General features: G+C 44.2%; 1 protein-coding gene across 1 annotated transcript in view; it reads left to right on the top strand.

The window, feature by feature from the left end:
* Positions 1–15,067, top strand: part of cspg4 (chondroitin sulfate proteoglycan 4) — a 107,728-nt gene that overhangs the window by 16,942 nt on the left and 75,719 nt on the right. The gene's annotated exons all lie outside the window — the stretch shown is intronic.

Genomic DNA, 15,067 nt, shown 5'->3' with positions numbered 1-15,067 from the left:
TAGCCTTACTCAAACACCCGGCTCAAACAGAGGGATGCTATGTTAGCTAGCTGGCTATGACTATCCAACACAACACTGGAACACTTCCAAGTCAAGGTAAGCTTTTGGTTTTATTAATTTATTGCCACCGGGGCCCACCGGTGTAACTTCTTACTGACTAAACACTGTAAAGTTACTGCATGATTGTAGCAGGTTTACTAACACATTTCTAGTTAGCTAACGCACCTTTGTACATCGCGCTGTAATGTACAATTTACATTATTTTAGCGCCCAAAAAGTGTAATATGAATACCATTGTAAAGCAACATTTCTCCCCATTCCAGCAAAATCAATGACGAGACCTTCAAGCTGCCTGATTGAAGAAGGCAGTGAGCTCCATCGGGTCTTTTTAAAAATGGCGTGAAAGTGAAACCTACTGCGTGATAGGGAAATAGGGAGATAAGCTGTGTGGGCAAACTGCTTTTTCATCTGATCCGTCCAACTTATCACCTCTAAAATGTAAATAAAACACTATAAAGAGTTTATATAATATATCATTAAATACCTATTTGAATCATGTTTTTAGGGCGGTGCTAAAGTTATCTTCAGAAAAAAACAGCGGCCGTCGCGGTTTTGAGAGTCATGATGGCTTGCAGTGTTGACGCAAGAAATGAATGCATTCAATTGTACAATTGACTAGGTATCCCCCTTACCCTGTCCCTTTCTTGTTTTAAATCTGCCAGTGAAGTGCTACATCTGGTTGAGAGAGGCAGTACAACACAGAATGAGTTGCATTATGTGTGCTGTAAGTTAGTTACATCATGACACGTCACAATTTAAGGTACAGTGTCAGAGGGGTCAGTTATTTCAACTTTTCAACCCCATTACCATGTCAATCAACGCTTGAATAGAAACGTAGTTCACACCCCAGATTTTGATGTCAACACAGTCGCTACAATCCCATTAGTTTTCATTGCAGCCTTGTTTGAAAATACTGCATAGTTTCCTAGGAACGCGAAGCGAGGCGGCCATCTCTGTCGGCGCACAGAATCGTCTACAATGACGATTCTGTGCTTCCAACTTTGTGGCAACAATGTGTGGAAGGCCCTTTCCTGTTTCAGGATGACAATGCAGTACATTACATACAGAAATTAACGGTCCTTATTTTTACTGAAAGGAAACTAAATAAACTAAATTCTTGTAGGCCGATTATACAGCTGTCTTTTTTTTCTTGAAAAATGTATTGAACAATTAGGTTACGTTTTTCTTGAGCTATTGAAAATGCTTAGGCATATTGAACAGTAGCCTATAAATGTACTGAAACTAAACAAAATGTAAAACAATAAAGGGACATCTTGTAGACTGACTGCCTGTGTGGGCTAATATCCTACACCGGTATATTAATAAAAAATATATTTTAAAAAATTTAAAAAACATTTGAAAATAACTAGGCTATAACACAACATAAATGGGTGGGTCTAATCCGGAATGCTGATTGGTTAAAATCACATTCCAGGGCCCTCTCGAGTGGCGCAGCGGTCAAAATCACTGCATCGCAGACCTTGAGGCATCACTATAGACCCGGGTTTGATCCATGGCTGTATCACAACTGGCCGTGATCGGGAGTCCTATAGGGCGGCGCATAATTGGCCCAGCATCGTCCGGGTTAGGGGAGGGTTTGGCTGGGTGTGCTTTACTTGGCACATTGTGCTCTAGCGACTCCTTGTGGCAGGCCGGGCGCCTGCAGGCTGACCACGGTCATCAGGTGAACGGTGTTTTCTACGACACATTGGTGCAGCTGGCATCCGGGTTAAGCGGCATGTGTTAAGAAGCGTGGTTTGGCAGGTCATGTTTTGGAGGACGCATGACTCGACCTTCACCTCCCGAGCCTGTTGGGGAGTTGCAGCGATGAGACAAGATCGAAATTGGGGAGAAAAAGGGGGTAAAATACAACAAACAAACAAAAAAAATGTAAATACATTTTAAAAAGCGTTCCAGCCTGTTTCTATTCCAGAAGTTACCACCTGCTAAATATATGACTTTAAAATGCCTATTTAGTCATAAATGTATGACTTTAAAATGTCTATGTATCTGACTGCTCAATCCACTGTCTCATCAGCCCAGCCAGGAAGTGTATAAACCTGATCTCCACTATGAAAAGCATTCAGACATTATCTCACATTTCTTTTAGACTAACATTTTTTAAACAGTGGAGATTTGTATAAACCTTGCTGTGTGTCTCTCCAACATTTGCAACATTGTTTCAATATTCAGCTTAAATGCAAATGCAGCTACTTTGATGTTATTCTGGCTGCAGAAATTAAGTTAGCCGTAGTTGGCTAGCTAGCACGCAAGGGATAAGCCAGTATGGCAATGGAACATTCAGAATGAACTACTGGGTCGCGTCCATAGACAAAAAGACTGAACGACTGGGTCGTGTCCATAGACAAAAAGACTGAACGACTGGGTCGTGTCTCTTGTGTTGGGACTATGTCTTGTGGAATGAAATGGTGTAAATAAATTAATCAAAATAATGTTTTAATGAAAATATGACAATCATTATTTTAATATGTTGGTAACCCATTGTATAAAAGTGATAATGTCCTTGAAGCCGGTGTTTGGAGGATATATTGGCACGATTTGCCGACCCTCAACTCTCGAGCCTAACATCACCCATGCCAATATATTCTCCAAACACGGGCTTCTCGGGTATTGTCTCTTAAATAATTAGTTGGCTATCAGGCCATAGGACTTGGTGACACCACTTACCAAATAATAGGCCTACGAATATCCTATACACTAGCGGACTCAAATCATCAGTAATTAGATACTAGTAATTATTTTAAAAATATATGTAAGTCCTCTGCTTGAGGACCCCCCATGCTTCACTTGTCATTAGTCAACCACAGATTGGTTCATAATAATATACTATTCCACCCTGACAGAGTTTCCCTGCTCTTTTCACACGTGGCACATGGCGCATGGAGATTGTTATTGGCCAATCATGTCATCAAGTGGCAATAGGCTACAGTCATAGAGCCTCTGTGTATGGCAAAAGTTAGGAGATGTCTAATCAATAGAAGTTAAAAGTTAAAGGAGGAGGACAGGCTGTAGCCTAGGCAGCCGATAATGGTGTGCTCTAGATAATTTTCTCCCTGCCTTTTTGCCTTCAAAGATAGTTAAGGAGGAAAAGTATGCCTTTGCAGCCTAAATGGAGGATGCTTTATGAACGAGCCGGTCCACGGGGACATGAGTGTACTACCAGGAAATTACATCAAGCCTAGACGATTGTGCAGATCTAGCGCCCACCACTGCCGGCTGCCTAGGCTAGGTAGGCTACAACAACCAAGAGTCAACAGGTAGGCTCCTAGTTGTAGTTATTTTTAACTGTAAGACAAGAAAGCTCATGGAGCCTCAATTAGCCTAGCTCGCTAGCTGGCTAGCTTCTTCCAGTTTTATGCAGTCAAGACGGTACTACATAATCATAATGGATGATACATAACATAACTATGGAAGTTATTAGTCTGCTATGGCGCAAGTTGGCTTGGCTTGTTGCTGTCTCGAGTCTCTACCTCCCTGCACCCAATGTCACTCACAGCAGTAGCACGGCCAATCCCCCGCCTGCTAGAGCGGCACCTCTCTCTCCTTCTTTTTCTAATTAGAATGTGTTTTTTTGGCAGACTACAAGCTTTGTTGTGTATTCCTACTCTCCCTCATGCTTTATCAGCTCTGGTTAATAAATTAGCTTAGAAATATACATTTCTGCTGCTTCTGAGTCCAGTTGTTATATAGTGTCCGTTTAAAACGTGTTTCTATGTGTAAAAAAAATATTTATGCATATCGGGTCCGGGTGGGAAAGCTCCAGGTTCATTTTGAAATGGGTCCAACTTTTTGAATACCTGTAATGTGTAGCCCATGTATCTGAAGCTCTGGCCAAAAATACTATGACATGACATACTCTTTTTGGACAGACAGCATCAGATACAGTGCATTTGGAAAGTATTCAGACCCTTTCCCTTTTTCCACATTTTGTTACGTTAAGGCAAAAAATCTCATCAATCTAAACACAATACCCAATAACGACAAAGTGAAAAGATGTTATTAGAAATGTTGGCAAAAAAATTTAAAAATGAAATACCTTATCTACAGTCAAGTCATGTCCTTGGCATGCAGTCACAGTTGACTGAAGAAAGTCATTTTACATTTGCTGTGTTTTTATGTTTCTATTCAATTTATTCCACTTCCTAAGCAAAAGTGAATCATGTATTTTCCTTATTCATCATTTGTCAGCATTACATAGCTATGTTAAAACTTCTCTAGGATAGGGGGCAGCATTCGGAATTTTGGATGAAAAGCGTGCCAAAATTAAACTATGCATATTATTAGTATATTTAGATAGAAAACACTCTGAAGTTTCTAAAACTGTTTGAATCATGTCTGTGACTATAACGGAACTTATTTGACAGGCAAAACCCAGAGGACAAACCATTCAGATGTTTTTTTTTTTAGGTCACTCTTTTCAATGGGGTTTCATTGGGAATCCAGATTTCTAGAAATCTGCAGTTCCTATCGCTTCCACTGGATGTCAATAGTCTTTAGAAATTGGTTGAGGTTTTTCCTTTGAGAAATGAAGAGGTAGCCATGTTCAGAATGAGGCTAGAGAGAAGTGTACACTTTGTTAGAGGCACGTGACCTGAAAAGCACGCTCCACTTTGTTTTCCTCCGGTATTGAACACGCTTAATCCCGTCTTAAATTTTATCGATTATTTACGTTAAAAATACCTAAAGTTGTATTACAAAAGTAGTTTTAAATGTTTGAACAAAGCTTACAGGTAACTTTTGTAGTCATGTTGGGCGAGTTGGAACCTGTGTTTTTCTGGATCAAAGGCACCAAATAAATGGACATTTTGGATATATATCGACGGAATTAATCGAACAAAAGGACCATTTGTGATGTTTATGGGACATATTGGAGTACCAACAGAAGAAGGTCGTCAAAGGTAAGGCATGAATTATATCTTTATTTCTGAGTTTTGTGTCGCGCCTGGAGGGTTGAAATATGGTGGTCTGTTTGTTTGCTTGGGTGCTATCCTCAGATAATAGCATCGTTTGCTTTTGCCGTAAAGCATTTTTTAAATCTGACACGTTGGCTGGATTCAAAACAAGTGTAGCTTTAATTTGGTATATCGAATGTGTGATTTCATGAAAGTTTAATTTTTTAGTAATTTATTTTAACATCGCTGGATGTTGGCCAGTTGGGACACTACCGTCCCACATATCCCAGAGAGGTTTTAAAACCTTTTACTACAGTGGGCTAAATCAGGGTCACACAGAGTGTTTGTTTCTTGGTAGTCTTTAACAAATCTACTTTGAAACAAAAGTATGCACCTCACACATGATTATGACCTTAAAAAAAGAAGACACCTGTACCATGTCAGATATAGAGTTGTAATGTATTGAATTTTGAGTTTGCATCCCTTTATTACACTTTATATAACAAACCCTTTGCAATAGGACCATCGGATTTTCAGCATTCATGTTGAATAATTATCAAATTATGACAAATATTAATAACATGAGGTGTCTGTGTCAGTACGTGGTCCTGTGTGATGACAAACATAGTAGTCAGAATGGATCACTATTTAATGAAATATCTTGATTTGTAGCTACTTGAAAATAATTCACTGTGGGGATCGAACTTAATAAACATATTTTAGAGCCCAAAACGGGCGGACGTTTTTTTTTCTGTATGGCTCTTCTGGCTATCGTTATTTCTTTTAGGCATTCTAGGGCAGACCAGGGCTTTTGGCACCACTTGGTTGCTACGCAGTAACCGACCAGCAGAGCTTGTGACTTCATGCTCCAGACTGGACTCTTACTGTTTATTAAGCATGTGACAAATTTGATTTTATTTAATATTAGAGACCTTACAGTTAAAGCTGCAATATGTAACTTTTTGGGCAACCAAACCAAATTCACATGGAAATATGAGTTATAAATATGGCATTCTCATTGAAAGCAAATCTAAGAAGTGGCAGATCTGTTCTATGTGGGCAATTTCTATGCTAAGTTTTACATTTTGGTTTTGTCCACAGCTTCAAACAGCTGAAAATACAAGATTTTGGTTATTGAAAATGTATTTAAATGCATTTTACATGGTACAATATTTCTCTACAGCTTGTTTTGCCACATAAACTGAAATTAAGCTAGCTTTTAGAATGTTAGCAACCAAAGGTGAAAATGTATTATTAATATCATGCATTTGGCATCCTATTTGTAGAGCTAATGGTAACTACTTAAAAACTTCCAAAGATCCAATCAACCATAGATTAATGACAGGATACCTAGCTACAAGCTCAACTGAAATGTAGCTTGTTTCCAAACTGGTTGACTTGTTCTCTCCTCTCTGCACAGACCATACAAACGCTCCACACCGCGTGGCCGCGGCCACCCTAATCTGGTGGTCCCAGCGCGCACGACCCACGTGGAGTTCCAGGTCTCCGGTAGCCTCTGGAACTGCCGATCTGCGGCCAACAAGGCAGAGTTCATCTCAGCCTATGCCTCCCTCCAGTCCCTCGACTTCTTGGCACTGACGGAAACATGGATCACCACAGACAACACCGCTACTCCTACTGCTCTCTCTTCGTCCGCCCACGTGTTCTCGCACACCCCGAGAGCTTCTGGTCAGCGGGGTGGTGGCACCGGGATCCTCATCTCTCCCAAGTGGTCATTCTCTCTTTCTCCCCTTACCCATCTGTCTATCGCCTCCTTTGAATTCCATGCTGTCACAGTTACCAGCCCTTTCAAGCTTAACATCCTTATCATTTATCGCCCTCCAGGTTCCCTCGGAGAGTTCATCAATGAGCTTGATGCCTTGATAAGCTCCTTTCCTGAGGACGGCTCACCTCTCACAGTTCTGGGCGACTTTAACCTCCCCACGTCTACCTTTGACTCATTCCTCTCTGCCTCCTTCTTTCCACTCCTCTCCTCTTTTGACCTCACCCTCTCACCTTCCCCCTACTCACAAGGCAGGCAATACGCTCGACCTCATCTTTACTAGATGCTGTTCTTCCACTAACCTCATTGCAACTCCCCTCCAAGTCTCCGACCACTACCTTGTATCCTTTTCCCTCTCGCTCTCATCCAACACTTCCCACACTGCCCCTACTCGGATGGTATCGCGCCGTCCCAACCTTCGCTCTCTCTCCCCCGCTACTCTCTCCTCTTCCATCCTATCATCTCTTCCCTCTGCTCAAACCTTCTCCAACCTATCTCCTGATTCTGCCTCCTCAAACCTCCTCTCCTCCCTTTCTGCATCCTTTGACTCTCTATGTCCCCTATCCTCCAGGCCGGCTCGGTCCTCCCCCCCGCTCCGTGGCTCGACGACTCATTGCGAGCTCACAGAACAGGGCTCCGGGCAGCCGAGCGGAAATGGAGGAAAACTCGCCTCCCCTGCGGACCTGGCATCCTTTCACTCCCTCCTCTCTACATTTTCCTCCTCTGTCTCTGCTGCTAAAGCCACTTTCTACCACTCTAAATTCCAAGCATCTGCCTCTAACCCTAGGAAGCTCTTTGCCACCTTCTCCTCCCTCCTGAATCCTCCCCCCCCCTCCCTCTCTGCAGATGACTTCGTCAACCATTTTGAAAAGAAGGTCGACGACATCCGATCCTCGTTTGCTAAGTCAAACGACACCGCTGGTTCTGCTCACACTGCCCTACCCTGTGCTCTGACCTCTTTCTCCCCTCTCTCTCCAGATGACATCTCGCGTCTTGTGACGGCCGGCCGCCCAACAACCTGCCCGCTTGACCCTATCCCCTCCTCTCTTCTCCAGACCATTTCCGGTGACCTTCTCCCTTACCTCACCTCGCTCATCAACTCATCCCTGACCGCTGGCTACGTCCCTCCCGTCTTCAAGAGAGCGAGAGTTGCACCTCTTCTGAAAAAACCTACACTCGATCCCTCCGATGTCAACAACTACAGACCAGTATCCCTTCTTTCTTTTCTCTCCAAAACTCTTGAACGTGCCGTCCTTGGCCAGCTCTCCCGCTATCTCTCTCAGAATGACCTTCTTGATCCAAATCAGTCAGGTTTCAAGACTAGTCATTCAACTGAGACTGCTCTTCTCTGTATCACGGAGGCACTCCGCACTGCTAAAGCTAACTCTCTCTCCTCTGCTCTCATCCTTCTAGACCTATCGGCTGCCTTCGATACTGTGAACCATCAGATCCTCCTCTCCACCCTCTCCGAGTTGGGCATCTCCGGCGCAGCCCATGCTTGGATTGCGTCCTACCTGACAGGTCGCTCCTACCAGGTGGCGTGGCGAGAATCTGTCTCCTCACCACGCGCTCTCACCACTGGTGTCCCCAGGGCTCTGTTCTAGGCCCTCTCCTATTCTCGCTATACACCAAGTCACTTGGCTCTGTCATAACCTCACATGGTCTCTCCTATCATTGCTATGCAGACGACACACAATTAATCTTCTCCTTTCCCCCCTCTGATGACCAGGTGGCGAATCGCATCTCTGCATGTCTGGCAGACATATCAGTGTGGATGACGGATCACCACCTCAAGCTGAACCTCGGCAAGACGGAGCTGCTCTTCCTCCCGGGAAAGGACTGCCCGTTCCATGATCTCGCCATCACGGTTGACAACTCCATCGTGTCCTCCTCCCAGAGCGCTAAGAACCTTGGCGTGATCCTGGACAACACCCTGTCGTTCTCAACTAACATCAAGGCGGTGGCCCGTTCCTGTAGGTTCATGCTCTACAACATCCGCAGAGTACGACCCTGCCTCACACAGGAAGCGGCGCAGGTCCTAATCCAGGCACTTGTCATCTCCCGTCTGGAGACTCGCTGTTGGCTGGGCTCCCTGCCTGTGCCATTAAACCCCTACAACTCATCCAGAACGCCGCAGCCCGTCTGGTGTTCAACCTTCCCAAGTTCTCTCACGTCACCCCGCTCCTCCGCTCTGTCCACTGGCTTCCAGTTGAAGCTCGCATCCGCTACAAGACCATGGTGCTTGCCTACGGAGCTGTGAGGGGAACGGCACCTCAGTACCTCCAGGCTCTGATCAGGCCCTACACCCAAACAAGGGCACTGCGTTCATCCACCTCTGGCCTGCTTGCCTCCCTACCACTGAGGAAGTACAGTTCCCGCTCAGCCCAGTCAAAACTGTTCGCTGCTCTGGCCCCCCAATGGTGGAACAAACTCCCTCACGACGCCAGGACAACGGAGTCAATCACCACCTTCCGGAGACACCTGAAACCCCACCTCTTTAAGGAATACCTAGGATAGGATAAAGTAATCCTTCTCACCCCCCCTTAAAAGACTTAGATGCACTATTGTAAAGTGGCTGTTCCACTGGATGTCATAAGGTGAAAGCACCAATTTGTAAGTCGCTCTGGATAAGAGCGTCTGCTAAATGACTTAAATGTAAATGTAAATGTAATGCACTACCCTTCATATACCAGTAGGAGTTCAGGCAGGAATCATTGGACTGTGGCTTCACATTTTATTTCAATTGACCTCTTTATTTAACTTGATGGCATGATGTTGAAACGATGACGTTGATTCAAATACTATCAAATTTGAAACAAGGTCAAATAAAACATGTTTAATCAAATAAAAAATGTAACAATTTCAACCATATATTGAATATAAGATTAAAAATATTAATGTTTTTATGTGGAATTTAACACCATTTTAACGTATACATAGTTCTGATGATTATATTGATATAACAACGTGTTAGTCAGGTTATGTAAATGTATTTACAGTGGAAGTTGTACCCGAATTTCAATGCTAACAACGCTGGTTGAAATTAAATGAAAACAGTACTGATTGATTACTTTGTTCAAATCCAATAACAAATTATGTTAAAACAATGTTGACTCAACCAGTGTGTGCCTAGTGGGAAGTATGTTCCTTGCCCTTCAAATGGACATCTTGGTTCACTGGCCATAGTTCACTGGCCATGTCAATTAAATAGATCTCAGCTCAAAACACTTCACTTGGACCTCAATGGAAGGAGAGCATTGTATTCATGAATCCTGTAGCATGTAATCTGGTTGCTACTCAAAGTTGGAGACGGGAGCAAGGCAGGAAGGCTTGCAGTCCTAATTGTATCGAAGCATTCTTTAACAAATACCGCCCTGAAACCGCTTTGCATTCGTTGTCATCCAAAATGTATTTTTTATTTTTTATTTAACAAATTCTCAGAACACAATGCAATGCCACAGATGTTTTTCAAGTGCAAACATACACTTCAGAAAGTCAAAGATAAGTGAGATTTGGTCCACAGTTGAATGGAACATGTTTTTATATTCCCATAGTCTCACAGAAAAGTCAAGAGCACATTATTGGAGTGAAACATTCAGGTTTTACCTGCCATCTGTCTTTGTCTAAACTTAAACTATAGTTGGCATTCCAGAGACATTCTGCGGTCGACAAATAGATACAGTTTGGGAGCTGATACTGGGGGAGAGCTTTGTTCAACTATCAAGTCAAGGAAGCAATCCAACTATGGAGCACTGAAGTTTTACTCACAGTGTCTGCTCAGCATTTAGGATCCCGAGGGAGAATCACTTGGCTGAATTATTATTTTTTTGCGTAGGTTTTTTGCCTTTCTTTTTTACGGCAAGAATTTGCAAGATTCAAGCAAACCCATTAATTATCTAGGGTTAAGCTGCATATCTACAGAATATTCTAATAGGTTTACCACCAACCGAAGCAAGGAAAATGTTTCTGTACATCTTTCACTTGTCTAGAGCATCAGAGTCTGTTTACATTCTGTCCAAATGGTGACCATTTTTCAAACCATATGGTTGCAAACCATATAACATCAGATCTCTAAATGTGTGATGTACACTACATGAACAAAAGTATGTGGACACACCTTGAAATGAGTGGAAATCGGGTATTTCACCCACACCCGTTGCTGAGAGGTGTAATAAAATAGAGCACACAGCCATGCAATCTCCAATGACAAACATTGGCAGTTGAATGGCCATAACTGAAGAGCTCAGTGACTTTCAATGTGCACCATCATAGGATGCCCCTGTCAACAGTAAGTGCTGTTATTGTGATTTGGAAACATCTAGGAGAAACAACATCTCAGCCGTGAAGTGGTAGGCCACACAAGCTCACAGTACTGGACCACTGAATGCTGAACCACGTAGTGCATAAAAATCGTCTTCACCATCTGCCAGTCCGACGGACAAATCTGTGTTTGGCAGATGCCAGGAGAACGCAACCTGCCTCAATGCATAGTGCCAATGGTAAAGTTTGGTGGAGGAGCAATAATGGTCTGGGGCTGTTTTTCATGGTTCGGGCTAGGCCCTTAGTTCCAGTGAAGAGAGATCTTAACGCTACAGCATACAATGACATTCTAGACGATTCTGTGCTTCCAAATTTGTGCCAACAGTTTGTGAAAGGCCCTTTCCCTGTTTCAGCATGACAATGCCCCCATGCACAAAGCGAAGTCCATACAGAAATGGCTTGTCGAGATCGGTGTTGAAGAACTGAACTGGCCTGCACAGGGCCCTGACCTCAAACCCATCGAACACATTTGGGATGAATTGGAACGCCAACATCAGTGCTTGACCTCACTAATGCTCTTGTGGCTGAATGGAAGCAAGTCCCCGCAGCAATGTTCCAGCATCTAGTGGAAAGCCTTCACAGAAGACTGGAGGCTTTAATAGCAGCAAAAGAGGAGACCAACTCCATGTTAATGCTATGATTTTGGAATGAGATGTTCAATGAGCCATTGTCCACATACTTTTGGTCATATAGTGTGTGATTATATATATCATATCATTCACTAACAGATCAGGATGATCACTTTACCAGAAAATTTTAATTAGTCAATTTTACAACATGGTGTAAAATTCTGACGATGGTCTGTATCTGACCTATTCATGACTTCATTCAAGAATGCGTCTACTTGGAAACAATGGAAAAGTTGTCAAGAAACAATTTTACTCATGGAGAGAGGGGATAGGATAATATATAACGGGCTGTTCCATTTCAGTCGTTCACTCAGTATAACATACTATGGTGAGTCCATAACCAGTCATACAATATTCACGCCCAGCTGGCCAATGGATGCTGAGCCCACCCTTAGAAGCTCCGCCGCTATAATATCAGGCTCGCATTAATTTCCTAAATTCTTCACTCTTCAGCTCACCTGAAGGAAGAACATGTCACGCAATTTACACACTTTTCAAGCACACAAAAACTACAAGATTTGGCTCTGACTTAGATGTCTGTTAGTGGAGAGAGAGTTCTTTCCCCCTAGATATTGCGAGTTTTGGGTCATGATATTGCTTTTTTTGTGTTAAAAGCTAACTACTCTCTGCTCTGCTTGTGTAGCTAATGCTTCCTTTCTTGGGTAGGATTTGTGTTTACTAAAAACCCAATACTTTCTGCTGTTCTGCTTCCTTGCTTGAGTAAGATGGCCAGTGGTGAGAGTTCAAAAAGGCTTACCAGCTGAGTTTGATCCTCCGACCGTGCCGTAGGGCATGTGGTTTCACAATAAAAATGTGTGATACTCATGAGTGCTGTCCTGTTTGCCTGGGGTGGAAACATGCTCAGCGGGCTTTGGCTCAGACCAGTTAGTGTGACATTGTCTCCGGCTGTGTTCAACTTCCATTGGGCATCGGGCTGACTTTGTGAGAAAGATTGGGGCTGTTGGTGAAGGGTCATCCGGTGAAGCAACCTCAGGAATGGGGTTGTCTGAGGCCGGGAGAGAGCAGCAGCAGTGGTCGGAGTTGATAGGGGTGTCATCCCAGCAGAATGAGGCTCATTACGGTTTCTCTGGCAATGTTCTGAGTCCGGATTCCGGGGATGATATGCTACCCCTGGTTGGCTCTGGATGGCTTTGAATTCGGGTGAACCATTGGTTGTTAATGAAACTTTGATGGAGCAGTGTCGTTGGACGACAGATCACCTGGGGGTGGATTGACCGTCTTCTCCCCAGTGGAGTTCTTCCAGGTTTGGGGGAAGGTATTTGCCTCCTGTCACTGCAGCAGTGAATCGTTGCGCAACCCTGTTTAAAGATTTTGCCAATTAGCTAAAGACAACCTGGGATTCCCCTCATTCAGTCAGGCTGGTGTTACCAAGTTATGGCGAATTCATGAATGTAGAGGGTATGGAGGAGGCAGGGCCCGTTTGTACACCGCTGATTGATTGAAAGCTGGAGTTACTTAGGTCCAGAGACTAACAAAGGGGCTAATCCTGATTCCGGCTCTGTCTGGCACGGTTTCAGCTGGGGCACTCTGTACCTTTTCGCTTGTGCCTGTGGTTATTGGGTCTATGATAACTGTGGTGCCCCTGGGACTTCTTTTGATGCGTTTGTTTCAGCGCTGGGTGATTGCTATGTGTCTGGACACATCTCACCACTGCCATCGGTTACTCAAGTTATCCCCATCGTGCCTAAGGGCATTGACTCTTGGAGGGACCCGCGACTGCTGTTGCAGGGGGTTCTCATGGGCCGGGTAGTGTCCCGCAGGGTGATCACGACAGACGCATCATTACAGTGTGTGGGCGACTTGGAAAGAGGGATTTGGTCAACAGCGCAAAGGGCACTTCATATCAATTACCTAAAGCAACTGACTGTTTCGCTAGTGCTGAGGCGTTTCCTTCCGATGTTGGAGGTCCAGCATGTGTTGCCTCTCTGTATTGTCGTCTGTTCTTTCAATGAGGGATCTGGACACTCCGTTGGGAACGGATGCTTTGGCGTATCAGTGACTCTGCTCTATGTGCTCCTCCGGTGGAACTGATTCTATGAGATGGTTGTATACATATGCAATTGGTGTGGATTTGAGGGTTGGTGTGAAGTTAAAGGAGTTTCTCCTTTTCAGAGCTCTTTGGTAGACATTTTGATGTTCTTGCAAGAGCTTTTTGAGCTGGGACTTTTTCACATGGAAGGTTTATATATCAGCCATCTCGGCGTGTCATATAGGGATTTACGGCTCCACCCCTGGGTCTCATCTTCTGGTGGTGAGGTTCCTGAAAGGTGTGTCTTGGCTCAGACCAGTGTCTAAGCCTATGGCACCAACCTGGGACCTGACTGGTCCTGGATGGCCCGTGTCCAGTGCACGCTTTACTCAGGTATATGGATAAGACCAAGGAATTCCACATTTGTGACAATTGTTTTGTATTTTTCGCTAATCCAGCTCAAGGTATGGCGCTTTCTAATTGGATTGTGGAGGCTATCTCCCTGACATTTGACAGCAAATGACAAGGCTTTCCTAGCAGTGTGCTTTCTCACTCCACTAGGGGTGTGGTGGTTTCTTGGGCATTGTTCAGGGGCATGTTGGGAATTTATTCAGGTTACCACAGTTCGCTGTTGGTTTGAGCCTTAGGCTGCCTTGGGGTGTGGCAGCGCGTGGAGTGCGCATTATAAGGATTACCACAGATTTCTGCATGTTTGAGCCTTGGGCTGCCTTGGCAGTGTGTGAGTGCACAGTTTCCAGCTTACTGCAGGCTTCCTGTGGGTTTCACGTGGTTCATCGACTCTGGTCGACACTATGCAGCATGCGTGTGCTTTACCAAGGTGCAGCAGGTTCTGGTTCCCTATATGGGGCTCATGAGGCTCTGACAGTTCAGGCTTCTCTGGTAAGTATTCTGTAACCCCTTTTTGGAGCCGGTGGAACCTGTGTGTTCTTGGGCTGCCTCCTAGTTTGGTACCCATTGCGCCAGCTTGGGGCGTGATTGTATCTCCCCATAGTGTGTTATACCGGGTGATCGACTGAAAGGAAACGCAAAGTTATGAATATAACTACTGCTCCTTGAACGAGGGAACGAGGTATGACATATTTTGACCAGCGCCATCAGTGGGTTTGGGATCGCTGAAGAGCGGTAATAAATTCAGGAAATTAAAGTGTGCCCCGGTATTACATCCAGGAAGGTGGGGCTTCTGACCGCGGGCTCGGCATTGACTCCCCAGAGTATGTTATACCTGTACGTTCTGATAAAACTTGCTCATTGTTATAGAGATATGCCCTTCCCTTAGACTTCATATGGGTAAAAATATTCAACGGTTGAAGAAAATAGCTCAAGGCTTGGAGTGGAAGACTGAGCGAAATAC

The sequence above is a fragment of the Oncorhynchus nerka genome, linkage group LG9a (genome assembly GCF_034236695.1).
Source record: "Oncorhynchus nerka isolate Pitt River linkage group LG9a, Oner_Uvic_2.0, whole genome shotgun sequence".
Lineage (NCBI taxonomy): Eukaryota > Metazoa > Chordata > Actinopteri > Salmoniformes > Salmonidae > Oncorhynchus > Oncorhynchus nerka.
This window is presented reverse-complemented; position numbering and strand designations above follow the sequence as displayed.